Genomic DNA, 19,327 nt, shown 5'->3' on the forward strand with positions numbered 1-19,327 from the left:
GAGAATCTCACAACCGATTGCCTGAGATGACTGAAAACTTGTACTGACAAGTTTGGTGCTCACACCTTCTCTCTCCTTGGCTTCTTACTCTTCAAAGCAAACACATGCTTGCTTTCTTCTCTTCCTCCTTGGATTTGAGTTAATGTACCATTAACACACTTCAACCACCTCTTTTACCTCCTTTAATGGCCTAAGAACATTTATCATTAAGTATGTATGTTCATTCAAGGACCAACAAAGAGGGGGAAGCTTCTCCTACCAAAACCGTAGCTTTCTTTCACTCAAAACCCATTTTTCTTGCTTCCATGGTGTAGGGCTTGAAAAAACGAAGAAGCTGCAACTTGGTTCACCCAAATCTAAGTTAAAATGAGGGAGATATGACCATTTGAAGTTGGAGCAATAAGATAGCCTGAAATGGAATCTTCGTAGGGGTGGTGTAGGCTACACCGGCGGCGTGCGCAACAGGGGCGAAATCTGACCGTAGATCTCATATAAAAGATCTTGTAATCTAAGCCATCGGATTAAACCAACGGATAATAGATCCAAACCATTAAATTTGAATCTCTATGACGTCATCATGATGTAGGCGCTGACATCATCAGAAGTGTTGTCGATCTATGATTGGTTGCTTTTTTGGATTTTAAGGTAGCTTGTCTCCCACTCACAAAAGAGAAATGCATATCGACCATTGGATCCGAATCCTCCATGATGGCTTTAATCAGATTTCATGAGATCATTAAGATCAGAATCTTTTTTATACCTTCTATACAAGCGCGAAACACCACAACATACCTTGATAAGGTGTAGCGCCAGTGCATCAAGAATTATGCACCTAACCAATCAAATTCTACGCGTAAGCATCTATCTCGTCCATGTCAGCGCAAAATCTCAGCAGCCTTTGGATGGGCATCAAGCCTACGTGGTCGAATCTTGGCCATCCATTTCACTTCCATTTACTCCTCTTTATTACAATCAAGCCCGTGTCTCCATATGTTTCAGTGCTTAAAGACCCCTTGCAACTCAGACCTTCAAAATCTTTAAATTACACAAAATCCCTTCAAATTTCAAAAATAAATTCCAAAAAATCCACCCAACAACAGAAGCAACTGATGGATTTTCGGTTTGGATTTTCGAACCGACTTTACGGAAACACTTATAACTTTTTCATACGATATCCGATCGAGATGAAACAAAGTGCGTTGGAATCGTAACTAGATGCTCTACGACTTTTCAGAAGACTCAATCATCTGAATCATCCATGTAAAAGACCAAAATGCCCCTACACATTTCTAATGACGTATCTTTCTCATACGGAATCGGAACGCGATGAAATCATAACCGTTGGAAAGATTGTATTTTTTTCGTATTGTTATATGTAGAACACTTCCTTTAAAAAATTCATCTTCAATGCTGAAACTTCCCTCGACTGCCAAAAATGCCGTAACTTCTTCATACGATATCGGAATGTGACGAAATCAAATGCATTGGACTAGGTAAATTACAATCTATCTTTTTCATGAAGAACTAATCTTCCAAAAATGTCATTTCCATTACCAAAAATGCCCCCGAGCATAAATAGGCCAATTTTACCAGTTTTGACCCAGAAACCCGCACCACCTATTAATGATGTATTAAACCACTCCATGCATACCAAGCTGCTCTGTTATCTCATCAGTGACACTAGACACTGCCATGTCATCATTTTCATCCACGTCACCCAAACTGGCCATGTCATCACCGCCACGTGGCCGAGTTACCAACAACGACAACCATAAAACAACAATCTCCCCCTTTGGAGTTGTTGGCAACCACCTCATCACTAATACACTCTAAAGCTTCAATGAGTAACTTTCTCCCCCTTTGACAACAAGTACAAAGGGTGGAACCAATGGACTCCCCCTGAGTCCAATATGGGGGTAACAACATCAAGCAACTTGCTCCCCCTCTCCCAATGCTGTTAGTGCTTTGGAATAACCACCACTCCCAGCTTCTGTCTGAGGAACTCAAACTGATCTTTGGGAAGCGTTTTAGTGAAGATATCAGCCACCTGCTCTGCTGTAGGAACAAACTCCATCCTTACTTCACCTTCCATCACCTTGTCTCTTAAGAAATGATACCGGATAGCAATGTGCTTCGTTCTAGAATGCATCACCGGGTTCTTGGAGATATTGATAGCACTAGTATTGTCACAATATAGTGGCACTGCCTGCTCAACCTCCACACTCAAATCTTTCAACATCTGTTTCATCCACAACACTTGTGTACAACAAGATGTAGCTGCAATGTATTCTGCCTCTGCAGTTGAAAGAGGGACTGACTCTTGCTTCTTACTATGCCATGCCACTAAGTTGCTCCCCAAATAGAATGCACCACCACTGGTGCTTTTCCTATCATCTTCACATTGAGCCCAATCTGCATCTGAAAAAGCTGACAAACGAAAGCTCTTGACTTTCGGATACCATAACCCAAACTCACTAGTCCCTTTCAGATATCTGAAAATTCTCTTCACTGCTGCCACATGTGTCTCTTTTGGTTCTGCTTGAAATCTAGCTACCATGCACACAGCTTGTAAGATGTCAGGCCTACTAGCTGTCAGATATAATAGGCTACCAATCATTGACCTATACGAGGTGTGGTCAACTGATGAAGAGTCGTCTTCCTTGCTCAACTTACACCCAATCATCATAGGTGTACTAACTGGCTTACAATCCTCCATGGTGAATCTCTTTAACATCTCCCTCACATATTTGGACTGAGATATGAAGATACCTTCTTTCTTTTGACTGATCTACAAACCCAAGAAGAATGATAGTTCACCCAACATGGACATCTCAAAATCATCTTACACCCTCATTGCAAAATCTTTGCATAACTCATCTTTGTGACCCCCAAAGATGATATCATCTACATACACAACCACCACAAGCTGAATGTTTTCTTCAGTTCTGATGTAGAGATTACTGTCCACTAAGCCTTTCTTGAAATCCAACGTGCACAAGTAAGAATCCAATCTGGAGTACCATGCCCTTGGAGCTTGTTTCAAATCATACAATGCCTTCTTTAATCTGCACACAAGAGTGGGGTCCTCACTCAGCTGAAACCCATCAGGCTGCTCTATGTAAACCTCCTCTTCCAAGTTTCCATTTAGAAAAGCTGATTTGACATCCATCTGATAGACCTTGAACCCCTTGTACACTGACAAAGCCAAGAACATTCTGATAGCCTCAAGTCTTGCCACTGGAGCAAAAGTTTCCTCAAAATCAATGCCTTCCACTTGAGCATACCCTTTGCATACAAGTCTTGCTTTGTTCCTCACCACTTGACCATCTTCATTGAGTTTATTTCTGAAAACCCATTTAGTACCAATCACATTCTTGTCAACTGGCCTAGGGACTAGATCCCAAGTGTGATTCCTCTCTATCTGATCAAGTTCTTCATTCATGGCCTTCATCCAACTCTCATCATTGCTTGCCTCATCAACAGTTTTTGGTTCAATCTTCGAAAGAAGAGAGTATGTGTTGGTCTTCATTCTTCTAGTCTGAACACCTACAGTGGGGTCACCAATGATTAACTCATCTGTTTCCTGTTAATCAACTTTGTTGTGTCTCCTCTGCTCATTTGAATCTACCTCAGCCTGTTCAACATCAATCTCATTTTTGCTTTTGGGTCTACTATCAACCAGGTCATTCTCATCATCAAGATCTTCAAATTCTGGAAGTTCATTTCCTGGGCCTAAAGGAATATCCATTTTTTCATCAACTGTGACATCAACACTCGCTACAATTTTTCCAAGTCTGTTATTGTAGCATCTATAGGCCTTACTTGAAGTAGAATAACCTAAAAATATACCCTCATCAGCCCTATCATCAAACTTATCCAAATCTTGGGTTGTGTTCTTGATATAACACTTGCTACCAAAGACCTTGAAGTGTCTTGTTGTAGCCCTTCTTCCAAACCAGATTTCATATGGAGTCTTGCTTTCATGAGGTCTCAACATACATCTGTTATGGATGTACACTGCAGTTAGAACTGCCTCCTTCCAGAACTTTTTACCCATGTCATTCTCTGCCAATATTGTTCTAGCCATGTCTTGCACTATTCTATTCTTTCTCTCTGCAACACCATTCTATTGGGGTGTTCTTGGAGCTGAAGTTTGTTTCCTGATACCATGCTCATAGCAGTATTCTTCAAAATCATCCCAACTGTACTCACCTCCTCTGTCAGATCTTAGACACTTTATCTTCTTCCCTGTCTGATTCTCAACTTGCTTCTTAAAGATCTTAAATCTTTCTAAAGCCTCTGATTTATGTTTCAAGAACATCACCCACACCATTCTTGAATGATCATCAACAAACAACATGATGTATCTCTCTCCTGAGGTGCTAGGTGTCCTCATAGGACCACATAGGTCTATGTGAATCAACTGCAATGGAGAACTGGAATAATACTCCTTAGACTTGTAGGAGATTCTGGTTTGCTTTCCCTTTTGACAAGATGCACATATAGGATTGGAGAGCTTCTTCAACTCAGGAACATCTCTCACTGCCTTCTTCGAAGAAATCTTGACAAGGTTCTTGAAACCAATATGCCCAAGTCTTATGTGCCACAACCATGTCTCCTCATCTATGCTGACCATACAAGATTTTTTCTCTAACTCTGTCAAGGTGTACAAGTTCCCTAAAGTTCTCTGTCCAGTAGCTACAACTTTTCCACTGCTTGATTTTCTTATCTCACACCCTTTACTAGTGAAATTTACTTCATGCCCTTTGTCACAAATTTTACTGATGCTGAGAAGATTGTGTTTGAGCCCTTCAACATACAAGACATCAAGGGATTTCACATTCCCATGGTTCAAACTTATGGACCCCTTCCCTGTAATTCTGGCACCATTGTTGTTGCCAAACTTCACGGATCCACCTTCAAAGTCATGTAATTGTTCAAACCTTTCCTTATCTCCTGTCATGTGGCTTGAGCAACCACTATCAAGAATCCATGGAGTAGAGTCTCCTTGAGCCTTAAAAGCTCTATGAATAACAAATGCTGCTGCATCTTCTTCATCTTCTACTCTCTCTCTCTGAACCCAAACTTTCTTGACAGATTTAGATTTCTTTGCTTTCTTCTGTCTTGAGAACTGTCTCTCCATCTCATCATCTTCTGTGTTTCTGAAAACTCTCTGCTTACCTCTGTTCTCCTGTCTTTGTGGGGGAAATATAGTTTTACAATTCCTTGCAATATGTCCAAGGTTGTTGCATCTGTAACATTCAACTGTTTCCTCCATAAGGGGTGCAAAAGGATTTCTGTCCACATAACTCCTTGGACCAATGTTGAACTTGCAATCTGAGATCTTGTGTCCAAAAGTGTTGCATTTGTAACAATAACCTTGAAAGGTGTGCCTCTGCATCACAGGTTCCATCTGCCATCTGTATGGAGCTCTGAAGTTGTCAAATGCTCTAGGCCTCTGTTGAGGACCTTGACTGTATCCATAGCTCTCTGTTCTCCTGCTTGGCCTTGCCAACTGTGGTTGTCTAGCATGGTTAGTCTTATGGAATATAGATGGATTTCCTCTTCTAGTTGGACCAATCTGCACTTTATCTTTTTGTACTGCTCTCTTGACATTGCCAGCAGTAGTAACATGTGCCTTTCCTCTTTGAGCATTCCTATCATTGACTTTGATAGGATTATGTACTGTTCCCTTACCATTTGCCTTGCTATTTTTTGAAGACTCCCCAACAAATCCAAGTCTAAATTTGATGTGAGTCGATCTTTGAGCATTGATAATGTCATTGAGCTTCTTACTGCTAGGATGCTCTTTTGGAGTAGAGTCATCTTCAACATCTTCATTTTCTAAGTCTTCTCTTTCAATCTCAGTTCTCCTATATTCTTCAACCTTAGCCTTTAATAAGGCTAGCTCATCTGCATAACCATCAAATTGTGCAAGAATCTCATATTGCTCCTCTAGTTGTGCTTTCAAAGCCACTTTCTCTAACTCAAGAGTGTTGCAGTCAATGGTCTTCTGTGAGAGTTGATACTCAAGATCATCTAAGGTCTTCCTTGACTTATTGGCTTGATCTCTCAACTCAAGAACTAATTGTTCTTGCCCCTTAAGGTCTTGAGTGACCTTTTTCACTTTCTTCCTTTCTCTTTTAAGCTCTCTAAGGGCAACTGTGAGTTCAGCCTCTAGATGTGATTTTTCATCTTCCTCTTCTTCTTCTGTAAAATCTTCCTTATTAGAAGAATCTTCTTTGTTTTCTTCCGTATCTATTGAGACCATGAACATAGCCTCATCATCTTCATCATTAGATGATTCTTCAGACTCTTCATCTAATGTGTCACCGCATTTCTTAGAAACCAAACTTTTCTTGTCCTTGCCTTTCTTGTATCTGTTTGAGAAGAATTTCTTCTTTCCCTTGAAATGAATTTTCTTTTCACTTTCATCTTCATCATTTTCTATTTTTCCTTGGTTAGGACACTTGGCTGCAAAATGTCCAACCCTTCCACAGTTGAAGCATTTGAAAGGCAACTTGTCTTTATATTTTCCTGTTCCCCTTTTCAACTTTCTGGTGAAATGAGTTGTAACTTCATCTTCACTCTCATCAGTATCCTCCATAGACTGCTTCTTCTTCTCCTTGATTTTTAAATTTCTCATTGCCTTGAAAGCAACTTGTTTGTCAGTGGACTTGCCCTTTTTCCATCTCATTTCAAGAGCTGTGAAAGTGCCATGCACTTGATCAAGAGTGATAGTGTCTAGGTCCTTTGCCTCTCCAATAGCTGACACCTTGGAGTCATACTTGGTCAACAAAGATCTCAGGATTTTTTGACAAACAACTGAATCTTCTAGATTGGCTCCCAGACCCCTAATAGAGTTGACCACTTCATTTACCCTAGTCATATAGGTGTCAATATTTTCTCCTTCTTGCATTAGTAGACTTTCAAACTAGCCTCTGAAGGTCTGAAGCTTTGCTTTCCTTATCTTTTCATCTCCTTCATAAATGTTCTTCAGTCTTCCCCAGATATCCTTGGCCGAGTCACAATCCATTACCTTAGCCATCACACTCTTATCCAATGCTAAGAATATTGCATTCACAGCCTTTTGATTGTAACAATAAGCCTTCTTAGCTTCATTGTCAACTGGACCTCCTTCAGGTTCCTTGTACCTAATCAAAACTGATACCCAAACATCATAACCTAGTGAACCTAGGTACGACTGCATTCTCCTCTTCCACAAGATAAAATCAGATCCATCAAACTTTGGTGCATGTCTTGAATAACCTTCACTTGCCATACTGTCACTGCCGTTGCCTCTGGATCACTCAATTGTTGATCAAACTGTCACTAAGTATCGGCTCTGATACCAATTGTTGTAACCCGACAGTCACTGAGAGGGGGGGTGAATCAGTGAGTCCAATTCCGATCCCTAAAAGACTGTCCGATGTCTGGCCAAGAAAAACCTGATATACCTGTCCCTGTTTGCACACAGTCGTATGCACTCTCAACCTCTCATAGGCACTTCCAAGTGTGCACACCCATTCCACATTCCACGTATTTCAATATAAAATGCAAACAAGCACCCACAACACAGGGTTTTTACGAGGTTTGGCAATTTTCCTACATCCCCGGAGTAGTGCCTGTAAAGGCTTCGTACCTACTCAATACACTACTTTTGACTGCACCGACAGTCGGGAGCATCCACACCCAATTTTCTCAAGCCGAAGCTGAGATGACACTCGTAGTGCCGATATAATGTGTAGCACCCACTACACGGGAGCACACACTCCCGGTGCTTAGCACCCACTAAGCACACAATAAATAATACAATTAAATTGGGCTTATATCAATGCCCTACAGTCAAGCTCTGCCTGCCTAGCATATGCTTACAGTTCATCCACAACTAACCTAGCATGTATACATTCATCCACAACTAACCCTAACATACATACATACATGTAATGTAAAATCAAAGGTTAGGGAATCTCACAACCGATTTCCTGGGATGACTGGAAACTTGTACTGACAAGTTTGGTGCTCACACCTTCTCTCTCCTTGGCTTCTTGCTCTTCAAAGCAAATACATCCTTGCTTTCTTCTCTTCTTCCTTGGCTTTGAGTTAATGTACCATTAACACACTTCAACCACCTCTTTTACCTCCTTTAATGGCCTAAGAACATTTATCATCAAGAATGTATGTTCATTCAATGACCAACAAAGAGGGGAAAGCTTCTCCTACCAAAACCGTAGCCTTTCTTCACTCAAACCTCATATTTCTTGCTTCCATAGTGTAGGGCTTGAAAAAACGAAGAAGCTGCAGCTTGGTTCACCCAAATCCGAGTTAAAATGAGGGAGATATGACCATTTGAAGTTGGAGCAATGAGATAGCCAGAAATGGAATCTTCGTAGGGGTGGCGTAGGCTACACCGGCGGCGCCCACAACATGGGCGAAATCTGACCGTAGATCTCATATAAAGATCTTATAATCCAAACCGTCCGATTAAACCAACGGACAATAGATCCAAACCGTTAGATTTGAATCTCGATGACGTCATCATGACGTAGGCGCTGACATCGTCAGAAGTGTTGTCGATCTATGATTGGTTGCTTTTCCGGATTTTAAGGGAGCTTGTCTCCCACTCACAAAAGTGAAAAGGCTTATTGACCGTTGGATCCGAATCCTCCATGTTGGCTTTAATATGATTTCATAAGATCATTAAGATTGGAATCTTCTTTATATCTTCTATACACGCACGAAACACACTAACATACTTTGATAAGGTGTAGCGCCAGTGCATCAAGAATTATGCACCTAACCAATCAAATCCTACGCGCAAGCATCTATCTCGTCCATATCACACCAAAATCTCAGCAGCCTTTGGATGGGCATCAAGCCTACGTGGTCGAATCTTGACCATCCATTTCACTTCCCTTTACTCCTCTTTATTACAATCAAGCCCCTGCCTCCATATGTTTCAGTTCTTAAAGACCCCTTGCAACCCAGACCTTCAAAATCTTTAAATTACACAAAAGCCCCTCGAATTTCAAAAATAAATTCCGAAAAATCCACCCAACACCGAGAGCAACTGATGGATTTTCGGTTTGGATTTTCGTACCGACTTTGCGGAAACACTTATAACTTTTTCATACGATATCCGATTGGGATGAAACGAAGTGCGTTGGAATCGTAACTGGATGCTCTACGAATTTTCAGAAGACTCAATCATCTGAATCATCCATGTAAAAAGACCAAAATGCCCCTACACCTTTCCAATGACGTATCTTTCTCATACGGAATCGGAATGCGATGAAATCAGAACCGTTGGAAAGATTGTATTTTTTTCGTATTGTTACATGTAGAATGCTTCCTTTAAAAAATTCATCTCCAATGCCGAAACTACCCTCGACTACCACAAATGTCGTAACTTCTTCATACGGTATCGGAATGTGACGAAATCAAATGCACTGGACTAGGTAAATTACAATCTATCTTTTTCATGAAGAACCGATCTTCCAAAAATGTCATTTTCACTGCCGAAAATGCCCTCGATCGTAAACAGGCCAATTTTGCCAGTTTTGACCCAGAAACCCGCACCACCTATTAATGATGTATTAAACCACTCCATGCATACCAAGCTGCTCTGTTATCTCATCGGTGACACTGGACACTGCCATGTCATCATTTTCATCCACGTCACCCAGACTGGCCACGTCATCACCGCCACGTGGCCGAGTTGCCAACAAGGACAACCATAAAACAACACTTCCCTCCCCCTTCCTCTACCACTCCGGATTCCCCTCCCTCTTCCCCTCTGGCTCCCCATACAGCCTGCCCCTCCATCTCCCTAGATCCTTCCAAAACTTTCGTTCTTTTTTTCTAAATTCCTGAGAAGATGCCACATGTCCAGCATGCAGATCGGCCATTTCCAATCTGATTACCTGGTTCTGATCTGATCTGCGAAGCAGGAATCGTTCAGCTTTAGGCATAGTATCGAGCAGATTTCAATCCAATTTTACTGGAATCAGATTCTTGGAACCATGTCACCATTAGAGTGCTAAATATTATATCGTGATAGTTTAGACACATCAGCTAGGAGACTTAGATGGAAGTTACCCCAAAACCCAGATGTCCTGGCTGAACCACCGAAACAAAAGCAACCATCCAGGTGGGTAGTCTGACTAGTTACCATGAAATCCTTGACAAAGCTGACAATCCTGATAATCTGAACCCAGTTCAATAACAAAATAAAGAGACCAAGAATGAGATCGATTTTTCCTGCTGTGTGGGGGCATAGAACAGGGATATGTGAGGTTTGGCAAAGAAAGTAATATAATGCCTATGTATACATAGGGAAATGATATATAGGGTACAAAATAATTAGACATAATGAATGGACTATTGGTACTTTTCTTTTTTTGAGATTTGGAACATTGCTCTTTTTTTCCATTGCAAAACTGTGCAAATGATATTTATGGGAAGATTTTTCTCCATGTAAAAGTTTTCTACTTTTTGCATCCTTTTACATTAAAACAAACAGTTAAAATTCCTATTTTATAGGAATATTTTTCTTTTACACCTTTTTACATGGAAACAAACCAAGCCTTATGTCCTGTTTGTTCCAATGTAAAACTTTCCAGAACAAATACAATTTAAAAAAAAAATTTACAGTGTTTGTTTGTTTGCACACACTCTCTCTCTCTCTCCTTCTCCCATATATACTTTTATCTGCAGAAAAGATTGTCAATATAAGTGGTTGTGGTTTGTTGTTTGCACGCACGCACACACTCTCTCTCTCTCTCTCTCTCTCTCTCTCTCTCATATATACTTTTATCTGCAGAATAGATTGTCAATATAAGTGGTTGTGGCTCTCAAGGAGAGCTCTTCCAAGCTCAACCCAAGTTTGTCACATCGCTGACCAGTTCAAGCTCTGGTCTGTTGGAAGAGTCTACTGTAACAGATTACCAGCACAGGTTGAAAAGGAGAATGAATGGAGACAACATCAGCACAGCTCTGTTCGTCTTTAACTTGGGATGAAAAAAGGATTCAGGGGCTCTGCTCCTCTGATTGCAGTGAATCAACCGGAGGAGGTTGAAAACAGTGGATCCCAGAGAAAGGGAGTGGGAAAAAGAAGACCAACCATGTCCTGCTTCGGGGATCCCTCTTCCAAGCTCAACCCAAGTTTGTCACATCGCTGACCAGTTCAAGCTCTGGTCTGTTGGAAGAGTCTACTGTAACAGATTACCAGCACAGATTGAAAAGGAGAATGAATGGAGACAACATCAGCACAGCTCTGTTCGTCTTTAACTCGGGATGAAAAAAGGATTCAGGGGCTCTGCTCTTCTCTGATTGCAGTGAATCAACCGGAGGAGGTTGAAAACAGTGGATCCCAGAGAAAGGGAGTGGGAAAAAGAAGACCAACCATGTCCTGCTTCGGGGATCCCTCTCCCCCCCCACCCCACCACAGGCGGCCAAACCAAAAATAAAAAAAAATCTGCCACTTTCTTTCCATCTCTCCCCCATCTATTTTGCAAGCAGGGATCAAAGTAAACAAACAGATTCTGGTAATCTGCTGCAGTTAGTATGAACCAGTAGCAGAGAACGATGGTACAGGTGGCGCTTTGTCCTTAGAAGAGATGACCATTGCGATGTGTTCAAAACATGTTTCTTTTAAGTTTTAATGGTTGATGAACTGGCTTTATGAACTATTTTTATGGGAATATCACACCCATAAGGAATTACTGTGTAGGCTAGATATTTAACAGATGAAATAGTTAAACAATAAAAAGTATAAGAGAATTTTATAAGAGTTGCACCTCGAAGCCATAGTTATGTTTGTACTTTATGGTATAAAATATGATGAGACACAGCCTATAAACTTAAGACCAATAGTTTCCTAGAAAATTTCATGAGAAGCTGGAAGCCCCAGCCATGTGGTTGATTCTGCTAGACCCCCTGCTCAGGGTCCACTTCAAAATGACCCTATTAGATAAGGCCTGGTGTTCAGACTCTTGTCCCTCGGTTCTTCTGTAAAATTCAACCAAGGGATCCCTGAGAATTTGTTTTGTTATTCCCATAATTTTTATTCTATTTGTGACTTACAACATAGTCCACTAAGCAATAAAAATCTTATAGAGTATGCTTATTTAAAATATTAGCATTTTTTGTTAAAAGGTCCTTTATCATTTTATAAAATACTATATATTCCAAGGTAATCAAATGGAACCCAAATTTGACCATTTTCACGAGTGCACTGCATTTTATCACTCTTCAAATGCTTAGTGTCCTCCGTTAGTCATCTAGTTTCAAGGTAATAATTCTACATATCAGTAGATGTCTCTACATCATTCAGGATTTAGTATTACCAAAACTCTTATATTAAAAGAGAGGAAAAGTGAAAACAGACTTCTTGAACATAAGAAAAAGAATTTACTGCTTATAACTGAAGTACAAAATCTAAGCTAAATAACCTTACAAGTTACAACTATTATATTTATACATAGAATATAACCAATGCATAAGGAGTATTTCTATTAGAATTCAAAAGTACAATGCAAGTGCACTTTAACTGGTTCACTGTAGGACTATGGTTTTCCAAAACAATAATGTCCATAAAAAGTGAAATCAAACACCAGATTAACCGATATCTGATCAGTTAGGGTAAAAGAGGATTGTAAAATAAGGATGAAACAGGAGCAAAAACAAGGATTTAGTGTCATTTATGAAAGAGTAAGCTTATCAAGTCTAATGGCAAGTTAAAAGGGGGCTGGTAAGAATAAATGATCATCTGTTATGCAATATCAGAAAGCACAGTGTATGACCATCCCATTAGCCAGGGTGTCCTAGGCTGTAGATTTGGCTGTTTTCAATTGGACAGGTTCTAAAGGAGATCCAGAGGTGATTGAATAAAAAAATCTGGAAGGAAGGTTGATCATGGTAAAGAAGAGCTGCAGAAAATAAATACTCTGTAATAACAATTAGAAAGATGCGGAGAAAGGGGAGGGAAAAAAAAAAAAAGAAAGAAGAGAGAGTGATAACTAGATGGGATACAACTCAGCTAGGGTTTAGTGCATGCACCAAATACAACAGAACCTCGAAAGAACCAGAAACAAGAGTAGAAAAGTAAAGCAACAACAACAGTTCAATTGAATTCACTTAAAGCAAATCAATATCATATAGTTTCAGGAAGCCACCCACCACCATGCTGATTCCTAATGACACTCAACTTCTCAATAGGTACGAAAAAAAAATTTAGAAAGCTTGAAAATAGAACCATATTTTAACTCCAAGTACATAAAAGGTACCCATAATAAAATGATAACCTATCAGTAAATTGGCCACAACTAATCCAAAACAATTCAAAAGTCACAATTCATACTAAATGGTTAAGTTTGCACTATAAAATAACTCTAACAAGTAAACTTTTAAACGGAAACAATTCACACTAAATGGTTAAGTTTGCACTCTAAAATAACCACCAAGAAAGTGATGGAATTAACGTACACAAATATAACAACTAAGAAAAAACGGCAGAATGTCCACACGTGCACAGCATCCATTGAATTGGAAATGGAAATTCAAAAAGAAGAAATAACACTAGTTGAAGCTGAAGAAGCTCCTGCATCATGGTGTATATACAGTATTGATACAAATATTACACCACCCAATCTCATTTCAGCCATCAAAACTTAACCTGCCACACTAACTGGTTTTACCCAGCCAGTCCCATTCCAATTCAACCCCCCTCTCACATTCACTATCTATGGCTTAAAAGGACACTATGGAGTATGGACCCACCTTTGAATCCAACTTTATGTGATAATGCTATCATTCTTTAGCAAGTGTTCCTTAGCTTGTATGCATGATAGATGAGTTTTCATTATCTCCAGGCAAATCTAGAATTTCAGATCACTCACTGATAGCACAGTGCCAAAATGAATGTGTGCAATAAAGATTAAAAAATTTAGCCAGTTTCAATTGGTAGCAAGATGCTAACGAGGGCTCCCTGGTCTGTCATTTCCGTTGGAATTATACTAGAAGTCTAGTACTAGAATATCTTGATAGGAGGTGGAATTCTTTCAATCAAAAGTTATCATCACTTGTTGCAGCAGATTGAGCAAACACACTACTTCAACAAGGAGAAAATGGAGATTTTACTTGGAGATCTAAGGTTGAGCTTAAATGTTTACAGAGGATAAAAATTTAAATTGATCAGTTTAAAGGATACTGGCTGGATGCCTATAGAATGTTAAAGCGACTTTATACTTCATAGTTGCAAAGGATTTGCATGCAGACAACATAACAATAATTATGCATGGGGTACAGTTATCAAAGATGTACAAACAACAGAAAGTACCTTTCTTCTCTGCCGAAGAAGTTGTCAAATCACTGATAATTTCTTTGCTTTTAGTAGAATTTTTGGTTGCAGAACCCACTGGTTGCACAGAAAGATCTTGTAATTGTTCATTCCTAGTTTCTCTTGTTGCAACTGCATCTGAAATGTCTTCCCCAACATGCTCCTTTGGGTTTATTACCTGGGCAGGATTTGTACCAGAATCCACTAGAATCCCTGCATCATCACAGAAGATTCCAAAAAAAAACCAAATATTTGTCAAAAATGTCAAAGGTCACTTTGTGGCCACTGACATGTCCAATTCAATTGCAATAAGGTCATTGAACATGCTGACTCCAAGTCTCCAACACACCCACATATTAAAGAAGCTAGACTGCATATACATACAAGTTATAGCGCACTTAAAGATTAAGAAAATGAGACAGATAAGGAAGTGATATGTTTAAAAGGCCAATGTATATTATGCAATATTATAGCAGTACTACGATCTACAATTATTTTTTTCTTCTTCTGAGATTTAGAATTTATTTTTGAATTCTATATTCAGAACTTGAAATATCTTATTTCAATACTTCTTTAATCATTAAGAAATCAAAATCAAACATATCTGCTTAAATTTGCCTCAATTTTTTTTTCCCAATTAGCATCTGTCAAATTCAAGAGGTATATGCAATCTGGGCAGCAGACGGGATATAGGCAAGGGCCATGGCTCCAAACTCCAGAAACCCTTTATTATATTGCTCGTTGTCTGCTCAACAGAAATAGAAGTCTGGCATGTAATATATAAAGCAGCCTCCCAAGTCCAGGATACCAGAATAAGAGTCATTATTTCAAAGAGACATGACCATAGGCGATACCTTGGTGACAAGGCACTCCTTAGGGTCCAAGGTAGCCGGTCAGCTTATGTGTCAAGGCACCCAGACCAAATTCAATCATTTCTCCCTTTACACATTTCTACATTCTCACCTTTATCACCCTTACAGTTGATATTTTCACCTCACCCTACATATAATATATATTTGCATTTAATAGATGAAAATACCTGGAAAGTATGTCCTGGGACATAACAAAAAGTGTTTGCCTATGGGTGCCTTGGCCTCCCTAGGTGTCAAGGTGGTTGGCCACTGCCCTGGCTCACCTTGGCACCATGACAACTATGAATATAACATTTCCACAATTATAGGAAATGTCAAGATTCCTTTTCAGTGATAAAATTCATTTTGGAATCTTCTGCTTTGGACATTGGTATGAAACTTGTGCTCTACAACCATGATAGTACTTCCAACACATTCACGATTGGCTTGGAGTCTTTTAGCTTGATGCCCAAGGACATACAATCACTGGGTGTATGGCCCAGTTCTATCTTATCAAATCCATTAATAAATGGGTCCTGACAATCTTCATTTGTTTAGTGGTTTTCTTTGCATCTTCTGGTTCATTTTGCGACGTTGATCCTTCCAACCTCTTCAGACTTTTCCCTTTTCGTGAAGCCTTCCTAAAATTCCATTCAGCTTCGTTATCAATTAGGTTTTACCAATAAAGGAAAGCCCAAGCTAGAGAAGATCATCATGACTCTTATAATATGGAAGGGTAGAGGACCCAAACTTGATTTAATTAAACAAAAACAACAAAAAGGCAACCGGTTGTATGTTATAAGTTGACACATCAAACAGTCCCAGAAAATGAGGTGAAAAATGATTTATTTCAGTTAAAACACACATACAAAAGTTACTATTACGTTTGAACAAACTCCATTCCAGTATTCCACAGATTCTAGACCTGGAGTGTAGAAAGCAAAGTTCAAATTCTGTTGTTGTGTCTCTCTTTCCATGTTATATTAAAACAACTTTATTAGAAATGGAAAAAATAAAAAAGTAAAAATGTTCATAGCCAGAGCTCTGCCCCCAGAAGGGTTTACTTAAAATTTTCCCTTGGTGTAACATAGCATTAACATAATAGAAGGCACAAGAAGCTGTACAAAGGCAAGGCCTCACAAATGGAGGCTATACAACCCAACTGGTCCTACAAAGAAACAACGACCAGTCTCTTCTAATGCCCGCTATAGACATATTAGAGAATTCAATAATTGTTTAGAGCGAAAATATCAATCTCTACTTAGCCCTAGACTCTAGCAGATAATCTATACATTGATTCAGCATGATTGTCAGTGGCCCTTTGGTTCCTGTAACTATAGGCACCAAATAACAGGACCCAGAAGGAGAGACCAAATATTTAATCCCCCCCCTGGTTGGCAGTATTTTTCGCATCGAACAAGAAAGAAGGTTAGGAAAGGTAATAGGTATCACTCAATTCATACCCATTTAATCAAGGACATCCCAGACCTCAATGGTGTATAGACACTGGACAAGGTGAGTCACTGAGCAGGACCTGAACAACACATACATTTGGGAGGCAAATTGGCAAAAACCTCTGGTGAAAAGGTGGTTTACTGTTAAGAGTCCTTGGCAGCAGAACACACAAAGCTCTGCCCCTGAGCAAGAAGAAAACAAGCAAAACTGTTAAGAATAAAGAGATGCTATATTTCACGAAGGAATGCTGTTGTCAATGCACAGTCTAGGACACACAACTCCTTTCTTTTTCTCTGCCTTATCTCTTCTATCAAACAGAGACCTTTTTTTCTCGGTTATCCAATCTCTAAATTTTGTTGCCTCTTTTTCTTTTTCTTCTTCCTTTTCCTTTTTTCTTTCTTTCCTTTCCTTTTCTTTTCTTTTTCCTTTTTTTTTCTTTTTTTTTTTTTTTGGGGGGTGTGGGGAGGGGGGATTCATTTGAGACATGCAATTGGAATCAAGTCAAATTGAAACATTTAATTCTGACAATAGCCTCCACATTAAGCTGAATTAGGACTTGAGACATAAAATTCAAGTTCTGGATAAGGAGAATGTTTAAGGTTGTTAGGAGGGGCTTTAGATTCAGATTTTTTTGTTACATGGAATCGGAAGGGAACAGGAAAATTTTAAATTTGATAATAATCTCTCAAATTATCACAGATAAATAATGTCCATACAAATTTTAGGCCACATCTCAAATTGTCAACAATATGGCCCATCATGTATTGAATTCTTTCCTTCTTTTTTCAGTAATGGGACTGCCCAAATGACACCTCTATAGGTGTATTTAGAACAAGTAACTTTCTTTTGATTGCCCCTTGTTTTATTCCCAAAAGGGTAAAAAAAATTGATTTGAAATTATTTTGAAAGTGTACTTTCCATTACGCCACTTTCAGGAGCTGTCATTCGTCACATGTGTTTTGAGTACACATGTGCACTGACATTTACCCCAACTAAAAAAAGTGTGCTTTACTAAGAGGGCAAAAAAATAACCTTACTACATGATTAGATGGAACATGATTAGATGAAAAGGTCAAATTGTGATTGTCAATTTGCGAATCATAAGGTGAGGTACGCCATAATCAATGGCTGTCAATTTTTGCCTCATTGCATGGCTAGTGCGAAAACCTTTCGTAAATGTGATGTCCTGATCACTCCAGCCAGCATCTCTAGGCATTCCCGCTAGCTAACACCTATTAGGCATGGTCATAAACTCCACCGAAAAGCGTGGTAATCATCTTCATCTCGGTCGCTCAACACACCGGGGCATACGGTGGAGAACCGCGCATTCCCGCTAGCTAGGCGGGGAATTCACTCTAAACCTCAACTAGTACTTAACCCCCTACTGGCAAGGGGTGACAACCACAAAGCAAGTTATTTAATAACATAAGTAGTTGAAATTAGTTGTCACCCTACATCCACCATACAAACCCTTCTTTTTTATTATGTCTTTGTGTCCATGAAATTAGAAACTAACTGAAAAAGGAAACTAAATATTAATGACTTGACTCAATTAATAACTTGATCCCTAAGAAAACAAAAATAACTTAAACTACACCCAACATAAAAGGAAACTAATGAAAAAAGAAACAAACTAGTAATCCTATATGTAACCTTAAAGCCCCTCTTTTAGGCCCATAAAAGTGACCTATCACACTCAAAAACATATGGGATCAAAGGCCCAACATGTATGGAACCCAACCCTAGGCTTATTCCTAATAAAACAAACCTATTTTTTGCGATTAATCTGCATTCCATTTCTTTCCTTTCCTTTCGTTTCCATTCCATTTCTTTAAAATCATGCCACATGCAATGGTAATTAGCTTAACTGTAACTTACTGAGGTTATTAGACACAAAGGGATTAATGTAGCCTAGGATAGATAAACGACCAAGCCTTCAACTGCAGGATTTTTTAATCAGAAGAATAACCATGAATAGCCCAACAGCAGCACAATATATCAGAATAGAAGGACCAGATTGGATAAACCAGCAAGGTATTGATGTCAGTGGTTAGGTATTCTCATATCAGATTAGTAATATGATGAATAAGGCTTAACAGGGATTGACACAAGTCTCAAACAGTCCACCCAACATGAACAAAACCATGGTAGATCATAGAAATCAGAATAGACCAAAACAGATGGCTGGTTAGGTCTTGGCAGGTTCTGAAACTTTGTAACAGAATCTGCATTTTCTGTGTAGAACTGAGAGAAGAAGAGATTTAAATACCTGTTTACTTGGGACAAATCAGTAACACCTTGGATGGTTGATAGACGAAGAAGAAGAACCTCTCGGGCTTCACACCACAGAGAGTCAATTGGATCAAACACCAATTCCATCGGCCTTGATCAAACACAAGACAACTCTTCATGGAGAAGACAATAGCAGCAGCCATTAATTTGTTTTTATCAAAAATCATTCTTTGCTTTAGGAGCCCCCTCCTCTTTATTTATAATGTTGATGGGGGAGGGAATTACAAAATAGAAGGTCCTTAAAGGAAACCTTAATTTAGTCTCCTAATACAATATTTACTAAAAACTGAAATTAGAAACTAACTAAAATTAGAAACTAAACTGAAAAAGGAAACTAACTACTAATGACTTGACTCAATTAATAACTTGATCCCTAAGAAAACAAAAATAA

Source organism: Macadamia integrifolia, chromosome 2 (genome assembly GCF_013358625.1).
Source record: "Macadamia integrifolia cultivar HAES 741 chromosome 2, SCU_Mint_v3, whole genome shotgun sequence".
Classification (NCBI taxonomy): domain Eukaryota; kingdom Viridiplantae; phylum Streptophyta; class Magnoliopsida; order Proteales; family Proteaceae; genus Macadamia; species Macadamia integrifolia.